This window comes from Crocodylus siamensis, chromosome 4 (genome assembly GCF_052110815.1).
Source record: "Crocodylus siamensis isolate JL-2025a chromosome 4, ASM5211081v1, whole genome shotgun sequence".
Taxonomy (NCBI): Eukaryota; Metazoa; Chordata; order Crocodylia; family Crocodylidae; genus Crocodylus; species Crocodylus siamensis.
The window spans coordinates 51,844,012-51,857,972 of record NC_143398.1 but is presented as its reverse complement, the minus strand read 5'-3'; the positions used below and the strand labels follow the sequence as shown (position 1 = coordinate 51,857,972).

Here is a 13,961-nt window from a genome sequence, read left to right as displayed (position 1 = left end):
GGAGGCAGGAGGAACTGGGAAACTATAGACCAGTTAGTCTCACCTCTATCCTTGGGAAAAATCTGGGAAAAATCATTAAGGATCACGTTTGTGGGAGCTCAGCAGGGGAAATAATGCTAAAAGGAAATCAGCATGGGTTTGCTCCAGGTAGACCCTGCCTTACTTTGTTTCTTTTTATGACCAAGTCCCAAAATGCTTAGATGCAGGTGTCAAGGTAGATGTCACCTACCTAGACTTTAAGAAGCCCTTTGATATGGTATCACATTCTGTTTTCATAAATAAACTAACAAGCTGTGATGTAGATGATTACACAGTCAGGTGGGTGGCAAATTGGTTTAGGGGTCACACCCAAAGAGTGGTGGTGGATGGGTCAATATCAGCCTGGAAAGATCTGGGCAGTGGAGTTCTGCAAGGCTTGGTCCTTGAACCGGTGCTATTCAATGTCTTTATCAGTGACTTGGACAATGGCCTAGAGAATACCCTGTTCAGTTCATAGATGATACCAAATTATGGGGCAAAATTAACACACCAGAGGGTAGGGAATGGATCCAGGCAGATTTGGACAGGTTAGAAAAATGGGCAGAACAAAATAGAATGCAGTTCAACAAAGACAAGTGCAAAGTGCTGCACTTGGGCAAAAAGAACCATCAACACACTTACAGGCTCAGGAATGACCTTCTCAGCAGCACAGCAGCAGAAAGGGATCTTGGAGTCATAGTTAACATAAGTTGTCAATGTGACAAAATGATCAACAAGGCTAACCGCACTTTATCATGTATTAGTGATGCATGATGAACAGGTCCAGGGAGGTGATGCTTCTCCTCTATGCGGCACTGGTCAGGCCACAGTAGGAGTACTGCATCCAGTTTTGGGTGCCAGACTTGAAGAGGGATGTGGAGAATCTTGAGAGTTTTCAGAGCAGGGCCACTCGTATGGTCAGAGGCAGGCCCTACAAGGAGAGACTGAGGGACCTAGAGCTTTTCAGCCTTCACAAGAGAAGGCTGAGAGGTGAGCTTGTGGCTGCCTATAAATTCATCAGGGGAGGGCAGCAGGGAATAGAAGATGCTCTATTTACTAGGACACCGCCTGGAGTAACTAGCAACAATGACCACATATTGATGGAGAGCAGACTTAGGTTGGACATTAGAAAGAACTTCTTCACAGTAAGGGTTGCCAGAATCTGGAATGGGCTTCCAAGGGAGGTGGTGCTCTCCCCTACCTTGGGGGTCTTCAAGAGGAGACTGGACAAGCACCTAGTTGGGGTTGTCTGACCCCAGCACTCTTTCCTGCCCAGGGCAAGGGGTTGGAGGACTCAATGACCTACTGAGATCCCTTCCGACCCTAACATCTATGAATCCATAACACCATTCTATACCGCTCCTTCCCCTACTTCATACAGCTGGAGCCTGTAACTGCCAGGGTAGCAACATCCATTCTGGCACTCCCCTGCCTCCATTTTGATACCCCTCCTCAATCCATGCCAAACAGTTGTCCCCCCTCATCTACTCCCAGTTATGCTACTGCTTCTAATTAACAATACTATTGGCTAATAGCCATAGCAGTTACCCTCTACAGACAAGGAGGATATCCCAATTCTGTAAATAGAATTTGCTAAAATCTGAAACTTAAAACTTGTTACATCACAGAAGAGAGCTAAACCCTGGTTCACCAGGAGTGACCCTAACTCAGGTACGTCTTCTAAACAAAAAGAAAACATAATACATGCCTCCTTCCTAGGATTAAGTTATGAAGCCTTGCTCAATAATCATTTCATACATTTTGTAACTATATTAATAACAGCAAAAAAATGAGACAAAATTCTGGTATCAGTGGCAAAAATTCCATTAACTTCAATGGGGCCAGGATATCAGCTATGAACTCTTGGTTCTGAGCCAGTCCACCTTCTCCATGGCCTTTTTGCCATGAGAAAAAGGAGGAAGAAGGAAAAGCAGCAGCAGCCAATCGACCACCATTTTCTCTACATCCCAACCATCAGTTCTATATGGCAGCTTCAGAACAATATAGAGAAGAAAAAGGAAAATGAATGCAACCTTATGTTTGCATAATCAAACACACAGAACAAACTCTATTATTATCAAGCCAGCACTACAAACAAAACAAAACACAACACAACAAAGCCTTCACAGTCATAATCAGTTTGATAAGAAGCACTAATTTTGCTTGTCACTGATTCATTACAGCAAAAAATACAATTCACTAAAGGAATACTTTTTTTCCAAACTAGCACCCCTGTATCCCATTTGAGCAGATCTGCCATACCCACACATTCAGAGACTGAATGGGTTAGCTTGTGATTGAAATCTGGAAGAATCCATTACCTCTTGCAACAAGTTAAGCTTGTATTTCTAAGACAGTATTGTCCATCTGTAGCCATGAGTAGGCCCATGCAGCATGAGCTATGAGTGACAAACAACACTAACTCAATCAAACATATGCTATCCAAAGCATAATCAAATGCAGGGGAAATGAAGATGTCAGGCTTGGCCATTTTCAAAGAACTTAAGTCAAAACTGCAGAAATATGACTGAACAGCAAGCCAAGGGCCTGTATCCTAAATACTCTGTATTACAATTGCATCCTAAAACATTAATAACTAAGGTGACCAAATGTATGAATAGTTATTTTGTTACAATAAATATACCTTTGCTAATGTTTAAATAATTGCAGACACAAAGGCAGCCTTGAGGATGAAAAGCACAAAGCAGCCTTGTCAGGCTACAGGCCATAGTTAGTAAATAACTGACCAAGGCCAAAGGACAAGCCATAATGGGTGACAGCGAAAGAAAGATTTTTATCTGTGTAAGCATCGTCTTTATTAGTACTAATAAGTCTTTGTTACTGTGTATCCTAATAAAGCTTCTGAGTTGGCACTGGAACAGCCTCATTGACCAGTTAATCTCACTCTTAACCACAAGTCCAATCAAAAGGCACACCATCTTCAAAGAGGCAGGGAGCCACATGATGCACAGGTTGTGGACTCATGAGCTTCACGGACTCCCTGGGACACCTGCCACATACAGCTCTCCCAGGAGAAAAGCAGCACAAGTCCTCACACTGATGCTGCCAAGCATGCCCTCACGCAGCCATCAAAGCAAAGATGATTCCCCAAAACTTACTGCCACCAATACCACATGAATAAGCCCCCCCACCCACCCCAATACCACTACCACCACATGGGCAATTCTTCCCCCAACTGCTGTGCAAGCATGAGCCCCCACCCCCAACCTTCCAACTACTGTATGAGCAATGTGGGCCCCCAAGAACTATCCCCCACTGCCGCGAGCAGTGCGATCTCCCCCTTCAAACCCCCCACCACTACCACCATGCAGGAAATCACTCTCTCCACCACAGCCACGTGAGCAGTGTGAACTCCACCTACCCACTTCCACACCATGCAGACAATCCCCACTACTCTGTGTGAGCAGCAGAGCCTTGCCACTGGTACTTCCACATAGACAAGCTCACCAGGCCTCCTGCTGTGCTGTGCTGTCCTGTCCCAAAGACCCTGGCTGGCACAGCAGCTGAAGGAATAGGAAACAGTGGCTGGGTGGAAGCCCACTGGCTGCATGTTAAGCCCTCATGAGCTGGACATGGCCTACACGGCTGTCCCTAGACAACCCTATTCTAGGACATAAATCCACCAGTATAGAAAACCATCATTTTCCAAATAGATGTTTTGTCTATTATGATGGTAGAAGAAATTGGTAGAAGATGGCTTTTTTATAAGCTGAAGGGTGTTGTTCTAAGCAGAGTAGAGCATTCCAAGCACATACATGCAAGCATGAACGGTTATAGTAACTCAACTAATATTGAGCTTTTGATGCAAATTCTGAAGAATTAATGTCTCACACACACACACACACACACTGGCTAAACAAAAAGTGTATAGCTCTCTTGAGTATAGTGGAAATTAGAATGTGTTATTCTATCATTGCACTTTATGAAATTTACATTAAATAATGTGACAGACTTTGTGACTTTTAAATCATGTTTTAAATTAACCCAGCAACTTTGCCTGAACCTCCCCAAGCACTTTCCAAGAATCCTGTCACTCTGGGTTGCAGGTTTTTCTGTCTGCCTGAATCCAAACAATAATCAAAATGTAACATCTTATTAAAATAAATAAATATTCATGAAACGATATCCTTCACATAAAGTAAAAGAATGATGGTCTTTTCATAACATTAGAGTCTCCAGATCAGAATTTTCCAGAAAGATTTTCAATAAGAGAAAAAATATCTTAGGGATACAGGACAGAAAAGGACAGTTCCTGGATTATCCCAGCATTATGGAAAATGTATATATTTGAGCATCTGAAAACAAGTCTGTCTTCTCTAAGTAGCATAAAAGGAACATAGCATAGAACAATTTTAAAAGGGTGACAATGTTTATTGAGTTATTTTTCAAAAAGAATACTGATGGGGGGGGGAAAGGAGGTTACTTACTAATTAGATGGAACCCAAAATAACTTCTTCCAAGAGCCCATGTTAGGAAAGTTTCATCTATGATTTGGAGTGTTATCTCACCTCACATTTGTCAACACTTTACAAAAGGTTACACTCGAAGAATTTCTCCAAGAGTAAAAGGAATCATGAACACCTGCTCATGCCCAGAATTGAATCACACCACTTCGGAGGGTATATACACGGAGCAAACAGAAGATGGAGGGGGGGAGGCTTACTACTCTGGAGCATGCCAGGCCAGGCTCAGTAAGAATTAAAAAACCTGCAGATATAAATCTCTATGGAAGGCAACAGAGTGCATCAGAATATATGGTATGTATTCGAGAACATCCTGAGATGGACAGAAATCAGTGCAAACTGGTATACTGGATGTACGATGGAGGCATGTACGATGGTTCAGCCAAACCTGGTACAAGAGATACTAATGTTATCTAGCAATGTTGTAATTAAGTTCATTAGTCAGCAAAACGTAAGGTGCATGGCACCAAATGTGATTGATTGTGTTGACAATGATGCATGCTTGATGTAAGCACTTCTAAAGCATAAAAAGAACAGAATAGACATTCACTTCACATTTGCAATAAACCCTGCTGTTAGCCAATCTGATCACCTAGACCAAGAATAGGCATTCACTTCTGGCAGTAGAAATTTCCACCACTAGAAATGTTTTCAGAAAAGTAAGCAGTACAGGCGTTCAGCCTGCAACCACCTCTTCTCCCAGGCCCCCCACATGTTCCCTAGACAAAAATGATTCCAATCCAGGGAAAGCAGGGGGAGCAGTGGCTGCTTCATTCCACCTATTCCCAGGGCAAAGAAGAAGATGGGGAGGGGGCATCATGAAGCACAGGGAAAGATTCCCAGTGCTTCCTTGAGATCAGGGACACCCAGGGCTGAGAAATGGGCAAGGAGCTTTTCCCCACCACTCCATTCCCTTCCCAGTCTGGAAGGAGTGGAGCAGCAGGGCAAAGCCCCCTGCGAGTTCACCAGACTAGGCAGCACTGGTTTAGGGAAGCATTGTGCTGCTGCCCCTAGGAGAGTTTTCCCAGCACCACAAGCTTTTAAATCAGCATATGTACTGGCCATCTGGGGCTTGGGGCAGTTAAAGCCTCCCTGAGCCTGTTTCCCACCCAAACTGACCTCAAAAAGACAGCTTGGTGGCCAGAAGCTGTAAAGGGAAGCCAGAGGAGCTGGGAGCTCTTCCCCCGGCCTCATTACCAGCCCTGCCAGGTTGGCAATTACTGCCCCAACACAATCCCTGAACTGCACAATCCCCAGTCTGAGGAAGAGGCTGCAAGCACTGCCCCACTGCTCCCATCACCTCCCTAACCAGGAGAGCCACAAACTGGTAAATCTTCCAGTTTGACTCCTGGAAAATCTTTCTCCTGGGGTGGGTGTTTTCCCAGGGTGAAACTGAATGAACATGTGTAACTTGTAACTTCTACCAGGCGAGCTGCAGTTCTCCAAGGAGAAATATAATGCCTGCACTTGGTCCTAACGTAGGCCTTATTCATCCTATCAGCTAAGTTTATACTCATTGAATAGCTACTGTGTGCTTATTTGATCCGTACTGTAGTAGAACCTAACAGGATCTTGAAGGCAACAACAGACATTAGTTGGCATACGTTTCATGTCAACTCTGAAGCCGAAGTGAAGCTAAACCCAAATGAAACGGGAGACAAATTGCTGTACTTTAACTTCAAATACTGCAGTTAGGAATGGACCATAATAGCTATGCTGTATTCAGATGAATCACAGTGAGTCCTAGCTCCATACTAAAGCAGTATAACTGTTTTGTCTATCCACATCCTGCCAAAGTGTCATATTTCTGTTATACCATGAAAAGTAGTATTATCTTACGAACAGTTACTATACACAAATAATGTATTAATATTATAAAAACCTACTTTCATTTTACTGAACTCTGTTTCTGAGGACTTGTTGCTTGTTTTGAATTAAAAATATATAAAATAGCATGACATTATAAAGTTTCCTATATTTTAACTAATTAAAATTTTACTCCTGATCATTAGAAGTTATTTTTAAGACTTCCCAGCAGCAAATGCAGTAAACTGGATGCGTCTACAGGTGCATTAATGTGCCGTAGTTACAGTGCATTAAGTTAAGTACCTGCAATAACAGATACTAACTCAATGCGCAGTAACCAGCATTACTGTGGGATAGCTCCAGCGCATACCTTTTAAGTGATGCTAATGTACAGTACACTCATTCTACTGTGCATTAGCACAGTTTTGCCCTGATATGCTAATGCACAGCAGAATGTGTCTAACATGCATTTAGCACCTTGTGTAGATGCACCCACTGTATAGCAACCCTCTGCCAACTAATGGATTTTGAATATTCATGGCAAGAAGAAGGTGTTGTCAGTTACATTTCTTGACCTTCAAAAACAGGCATTTTTTCACTCAAACCTAACAGTCTAAAGAAATAAATATTTGGGAAATGCAAGCTATAAATTAATGGTACCTAAAAACAGTGAGAAGATTAAAGAATCCAAGACTCTTGACACTCACATTAAAAAGGCAAGAATGAACAGTCACTATTAATTGTTATTTGTAAACTAATTCTAATGTGTTCTATGCATCAGAAAGACCGTAAGCACTACATTCCCTTAACAAAAGACATTATTCAATTCATAAGATGAATTAGTATCACTCTGTCATAGCCAGGAATAAATGTAATAGATCAGTAACATACCAGTTAAAAGTAGTTTATCCTTTTTGGTGCATTTGGCAAAATATTGTACAATGTTTTTGTGTAAACACACACCTATTAATAATATACAGCAATTTTTTCAAGCATTCTAAGTACTTCCACTGTAATGTTTCTTCAATTAGGTATACAGAATCTTTCAAGCCTTGAAAAAAAAAACTTAAATATTTATTTGTATATAGTTTTGATACATGTACACACTTTTTTCAATTTAATTTCTACAAAACTACAAATATTTATTCCATAAAAACTGAATTAAAAAGCTATGAAACAGCTTAAACAGAAACATTTTGTTCTTCCAATCTACCTACTGGTAATTTTCACTATGTATCTAGTGCAAAGAAACATCAACTAATTTTATTCTTGTGGAGTTTAGAAAACTAAGTTTCAGATGCTGATAAATTGGTGTGCAGTAGGAAGGAAGCATGGCTTAGAAAGGAAGACTAATTAGTTCTTGCCAAGTTTTCAAGTAGTGAGAGGGGAGAAGGAAGGGGAGAGACAGGACAGGCTCTATAAATAACATCAATTAGTAAGGAAATATAGTTTTTGGACACTAATTAGAACTGTCACTAGGCTTAATAGGCCCAGAAGGGTCTTATTATAATCCAATGCAGTCCATTTTGCATATTAAATTACCTTTTTAAGATTAAAATATATTGCTGCACCAAAGGCAAACTTGAAAATGTAGACATTTCAGAAACAATTTAATTATTTTGCACACTAATACCACGCTCTTTACAAATACCCCAAACCAAAAATCTAGTTATCCTAAGAACAAAGGTGCCAGAAACTAGCCTTACCATTAAAAAGCACACCAAATTTAATAATTTAAAACTCTTCCTCAGTTCTCAGTATATACCATGCTGAAAGATCAGGTTATTACTTTCATAAACTGTGTGTAATTTATTGCTCTAAAAGAACATCATAGATTTCTTTCAATAACTAAACCTTTAAAATGTTACATCATTTTTAAGTAAAACATGATTGAAAAAAATCTCATCATCATGGTAGCTGCATTGTTTAAAAATTTATGAATGCAGTGATGTGACTGCAGATTATAGCAGCAAAGCTAATTCTAATGTCTGACACCTCAGTGAGGCCTTTTTTCTTACTTTGCAACCTTCTTTAACTGAGAGTCTAATTGCTATTTTTATATTCTAACTAGACAGTTACATTCTTAAGACTTACTGCAGAGGAACCTACAAATTAAAAATCACTTATGCCTCAGCTGCTGTACGTTTGGTTAGGTCTATTGTCAACAGGCCTCTGACAACTGCTATTCACTTAAGGATATCCCTCTCCAGTACACAGATACTGCCCTATTATGCAATACTAACTATTTTAAACTTCTAATAATAAGAGGAGAAAAGGACATCATCCAATTCACACATGTGACACCTCCTAGAACAGAGGCCTAAGGACAAAGCAAACATCTAAAGAAAATTTCAGGTTGAATATATAAACCATGTTTGCACACCTAACGATGAAAATACTACATATACCCCTAGCACCCTTGAAAATATCTCAAGGCTTCCCACTGTGCTGTGGCACCTTGGTTGAGAAACAGTGCTCTAGGAAGTTATTTAAACCAGGGGCTGGCAACCTACTGCCTTCAGGCCAGACCCAGCTTGCATAGCCATTGAATCCAGCCTGGAGCCAGTCAGCTGTGGTGGCACCCTGCTTTGCCCATGCCATATTGTGAGGGAGCTGGGTAGCATAGAAGTGTTGCTGGCCAGGCCCTGGCACCCACCTGCAGGGACCCAGCAGGTTGTTATATGCTACCACGAGGAAAAAAAAAAGTTTCAGTCCCAGGATTTAAACTAACCCCCTACACCAGGGAACATTAACATTTTGGGGCAGAAAAATGCCTGCAAACTTGACTTGCAAGATGCCAGCATGCCAAGGGCAGACAGCTCAGTGGGCGGGGTGGAGCTGAGAAGGGCCCAATCCTTGTTGTGGCAGCACAGCCCCTTTCCCCAGGTATGAGTGCCAAGCAAAATGTCTTCCTGTGCCAGGGGTTGCTTACCCCAGCCTTACAATCAGGACCAGACACACGCATGGGCAAACGCGGTGGCTGCCAGGGGTCCAAACATAAAAGGGGCATAAACATGAAACAATGATTTTTTGTTGTTGTTGCATTTTATCTCTGGCAAAGGGGAGCCAGAAAGAACAATTTAAAAGCTTGCCAGGAGTCTAGGTAGGGCCCTGCCTACAATAAAGTGCTCTGGATCCGTGGAAGAAGAGAAAGGCAGGGAAGGGAAAAGCCTAGCATCCAGGAACAGGGCCTGTAAACTGGTCCATTCCTAGGAAGGAGGAGCCCCCACAAGGGGGGCCCAGGCAAGTCCCCAGCCGGGACCGAGCGGGGAGCTGCAGGGGCAGGAGGGCGGGGGGCCCAGCCGCGCTCGGGGGGGGGGGGGGGGGCCGCTGCGACAGCTAGCAGCGCAGACCCGTAGGGAGAGGAGTTTGTGACGTCACGCTTTGCCCAATGGGAGAAGCCTCGTGACGTCACCCCTGCGGTCACAAACGACACCCCTAGCGCGGAGCCCGGCTTCCAGCCGAGCCCTCAATGCTGCCACGCCGGGGTGGCGGAATCCCGCACCCAAGAAGCAGCGCGGCTGCAGACCGGCGGGGCGGGCCCACCCCATGCCCCTCCCCCAACGCCCGCGTTAAGCCCAGCCCCTCGCGGCTCCCTCACACCACCCCTACCCCGCCTCCCCTCCGCGCATGTGTTCGGATCCCTCCCGGCTTCCGTTGCTCTCAGCCCTCCCCGCCCGTCTGGCGCTACCGCGGCTCCGGGCAGCCCGGCGCGCACCTACCGCGACCTTCTTGCTGCGTGCGCCGGGGGGGCGGAAATCACGTGACCTGCGCGGCAGTCTCGGCCCCGGGGCAGCTCAGCGCCGTGCGGGCAGGACAGGTGAGGGGCCGCGCGGGGGGAGGGGCGGTGCGCGCGGCGGCGATCACCTGCCTCAGGGGTGTTCAGCAGCAGCAGTGTTATCTTACAGTTACTTTTCCTAATCTGTTAATACTATAGAAGCCTGCCGTCATTTCGCTGGACTCTGTTCCTGAGGACGAGACGCTTGCTTTGAATTAAAAGAATAAACGATGACATAAAATGATGGTTTTCCTGTAAACGAATTAACATTTTATTTTTTTAGCCTTCCTAGCAGCAGCTGCGGTAAACTGGCCACCTCTGTGTGCATTAATGTACCATAGGGTGCATTCAGTTCAGGACCGGCAATAACAGGAGCTGGGCAGTGCAAGTGGGAAGGGGCTATGGGATAGAGCCTGAGACTGGGTTGGGAAGCTGCAGCGGCCACAACATCCTGGCTGCACAGGGGTTGTCTGAGGGCTTGGCGGCCAAGAGCTGCTCTGCTATTTCCCGGTGGGGGGGGAGCGTCTTCACTGCCCCTCACCCTGGGGTGTCACTGCTGTCTTCCAGAGGCAGGGCCATCTGAGTCGCAGCACAGGTACTTGCTTAATGTGTTAACGTTTTGTTGTTATGTCACTGATCTATTAGAGAACGTACTCATTTAAAGTTGCGCAGTGTTCAGTTATGACTTGGGCCACCGCCTGCTAGTAGGTGACTGCTGTGGTGTAATTGGATTCACTTAACACTGTTTTGCTTGAAGTCACATTTTTCAAGGGCATAACTACAACGGTAAGCGAGGAGTAGCTGTCGTTAGCAAGCAAGAAGCAGATCATGAGGGGCAGTTCTAAGAAAGCTGAGACACGGAGGCTGGGGGTGGCACCCAATCCTAGGGAAGTACAAAGGTCACAGGCCACGACTCAATTTCTTCTCCCTACTGAAGTGGCCAGAAGCTCCTTATGTCAAAGAAATGAAAGGGAATGCACCCCAAGTTTGTCCTGAGCTCTATAACCCCTTCTCCCCGCACAAAGGCAGAGGTGTGAGAGTCCAGAACTTCCCTCAAACCATGAGGACATCTGAGGGCCCTGACACCTCCCCACCAAGGCTGGACACGCATGGTTGAACTGGGCAGCCACCCAGGACATGGCAGAAAGGGGCCCTGAAAATGGTAATTTTTTAACTTACTATCATTATTTCTGGTTAAGGGGGACCAGATACTAAAAGTTTGCCCAGGGCCACCAGAAGTCTAGGAACGGTGCTGCTCCCCACCCAGTAGCAAGTATGCTTGTGTGTTCTCTGCTGTACGTAGTTGCTCTTGTTAATACTGCCTGGTAGATTAATCAGTATAGTTTGGAGGAACTTCCTTTGGCATCTCCTGTGTTTCTCCAGATAAAGCCCCGAGAGACATTCTGAGTATAACAAGTGAAAACTAAAATCTGGTACTTACCAAGGGTGCCTCACGCCTGAAAATGCCAAGAATCATTTGCAGTTTTCACCAGAACAGTAAAATGGTATAAGAATTACATAGGATAAAAAATCCCCAGCATGTGTAATACGTTATAACTCTTCCTAAAAGCTTGTGGTAACATTCTCTCTTCTCTCCCCAATGAAAACAGAACATAGCATAGGATGAAGCACCATTTAAAAAAACTGAACAGGAGAATTCTATTTGACTCTGGCCCTTATTCTTTGCACAAGTAAAGTGAATACACCTAAGGACTATAAGTCAGGCTCCAAATTCTTAGAAAGAAGTCAAACTGTTTTTCCTTCTTTTGCCCAGTATTTAACGTTGCCCTCTAAGGGGAAGGTCCATTTTGAGAGGTAAGTATTTTGGCTAGAGACACCAAACAGGTGTCCAGGAATAGAACCTCAGTCCCCTGAAATCTCATCCAGATTAAACTGGGCATAGTGTATGTTACATGAACAAGACAAGCTGAGGGCAGTTCACAGGTCAGCTAGTGTTCTCTGAGAACAAGGAAAAACTAAGCAAAAGAAGATGGAGTGCCTAGTTCCTACTCTACTTCAGTGAACAGTCACTGTAGGAGGTACTGATCCTCCCCATACCTCACTTCCCTTTAGAACTTCCAGCAGTTCTTAAATAAATGAAATCTTATACGGAAACCAAGTTTTAAGCTCTTGGTTTTAATAGAATGGAAGCTTTCATTTCACGTACCACATACTGGGTAATAACATGAAAGGACTCCATCTTCCCAAAATTAGACTGGCATTTTACCATGCATTCTATTTAAGTGCCTCAGGACTCAAAAAAGGGCTATGCACTTACTCAGAGTACAGTATGCAGTTATTTAAACAGTGCTCATTGGGTGCGTCTACCTGAGCTGCTTTACTGCACATCAGACTAATCTCATGCACAGTAAAACATCACTGTCTGCACATGTGGAGAAATTACTATACAATAGATTAATGCACTGGTTTTTAGTACCTGTAGATAAAGATACTAGAAATCAGCGCATTACACTAATGCCCCAAAGTGCATGTGTAGATGCTGACCGGGAGCAAATTGCTCCCAGTCAGCCCAAGCAGCAAGGGGCGGGGAGAGTTGTCCCAGCTTGGCAGGATGCTGCCTCCTAGCCATGTGGAGATTGGGATGGGTCCCGTCCTGCATGAGGCTGGCAGGCAGCTGCTTGCTGAGCTGGGGCAGCCCCAGTCTTTCCACTGCTGGCAGCTCCCCCACCCATGCTGCGCAGATCAAGGCTGCCCTCAGAGCCAGAACAGCTAGAGCCTGACAGCTGGGGCAGCCTGGAGTCCCCCCTGTCTGCTCCAGTGGGTCAGAGCAGGACAAAAGTAGCTCTGGACTGGGCTGCTCCTGTTGGGCACAATTTGCTCCTGACGCTGGTGAGTGTATTCTGCAAAAAAAATTCAGGCGTATTAATGGCACATGTAGACATGCCCATTAAGAACAAAGCACTGTCAGTGTTGCAGTGTTAATAACCCGGAAACCGAGTAGCTCCCACTAGCTCCTAGGTTTCTAATAGCAGCTCTGAAACGCTTTTAGGAGCTCGTCAGTTTCAGAGCTGCTAAAACCTGTCTGAACAGAATTGTTTATTTAATGAGCACTGTTTACAGTAGGGCCAGGCAATTATTTCAGCTGGAGAGATGCTTAATGAGTTTTGCCAAGCTATTGAGGGCTGCAAGGGTAGTCCCGCCCCTTGACAGGTGCCCTGCCCCTGGTAGCCATCTTGGGATCAGAAGTCCCACTCCTAACCCCTGATCTTTGCCACTGGAAGTCCCTCCCCTTGCCCCTTTTGGGGTGAGACATCTTGAAACTGGGAAAAAAAACCAAATCATATACTAAAAGGAAAAAAAATCAAGTATCTAATATAACTTATTTTAATTTTATTTGAAAAATATTTTTGTCCTGATTTATGTATATTTGGATAGCATATCTAGAGGTAATTGCATAATAGCTCAAAATACAGTCCTACTCTTGTATATTGTGGGGGGGTGTAAGGAGATGTATCTGGGGGTGTTGTTTAGGAGTGTGTGTATTGGGGGGATAGGTATGGAGGGGTGTGGGTGGGGAGGGGAGTATGTGGTTGGGTTGGGGGTATATGGGAGGATGTGGGTATGTGTGTGGGTGTGGTGGGGAGGTGGGCGTGTAGAGGCTGTGGAAAGGTATTGGTGTGTGGGGAGTTATGGGGAGTGCGAGTGTGTGGGGGGGCTGTGGGTGTGTTTGGGGTTGTGGTGCTGGGTCGCGTGTGTGGGACGGTGTAGGTGTGGGTGCAGGGGTAGGGGGGTCCTCCGAGTTGCCAGAATGTGCAAGGCCCTGGAGCGGCATATGGGCCACCTGGCCCCATAACACGCAGCTCCCTGCACTCCCACCTCAGTCCCCAGCCCAGGTGGTGGCAGCATGCAGGGCC

General features: G+C 44.8%; 1 protein-coding gene and 1 long non-coding RNA gene across 5 annotated transcripts in view; one reads left to right on the top strand and one right to left on the bottom strand.

The window, feature by feature from the left end:
* The window catches only part of IMMP2L (inner mitochondrial membrane peptidase subunit 2), an 871,246-nt gene extending 861,111 nt beyond the window's left edge, over positions 1–10,135 (bottom strand). For both annotated transcript variants that reach the window (XM_090042296.1, XM_090042297.1), the window contains exon 1: positions 10,031–10,135. The gene's annotated coding sequence lies outside the window, so the exon portion shown is untranslated. The remainder of the gene's footprint in view (positions 1–10,030) is intronic.
* The window catches only part of LOC149865722 (uncharacterized), a 54,137-nt gene continuing 50,165 nt past the window's right edge, over positions 9,990–13,961 (top strand). For all 3 annotated transcript variants that reach the window (XR_016441756.1, XR_016441754.1, XR_016441755.1), the window contains exons 1-2: positions 9,990–10,128; positions 11,112–11,248. This is a non-coding gene — a long non-coding RNA (uncharacterized LOC149865722). The remainder of the gene's footprint in view (positions 10,129–11,111; positions 11,249–13,961) is intronic.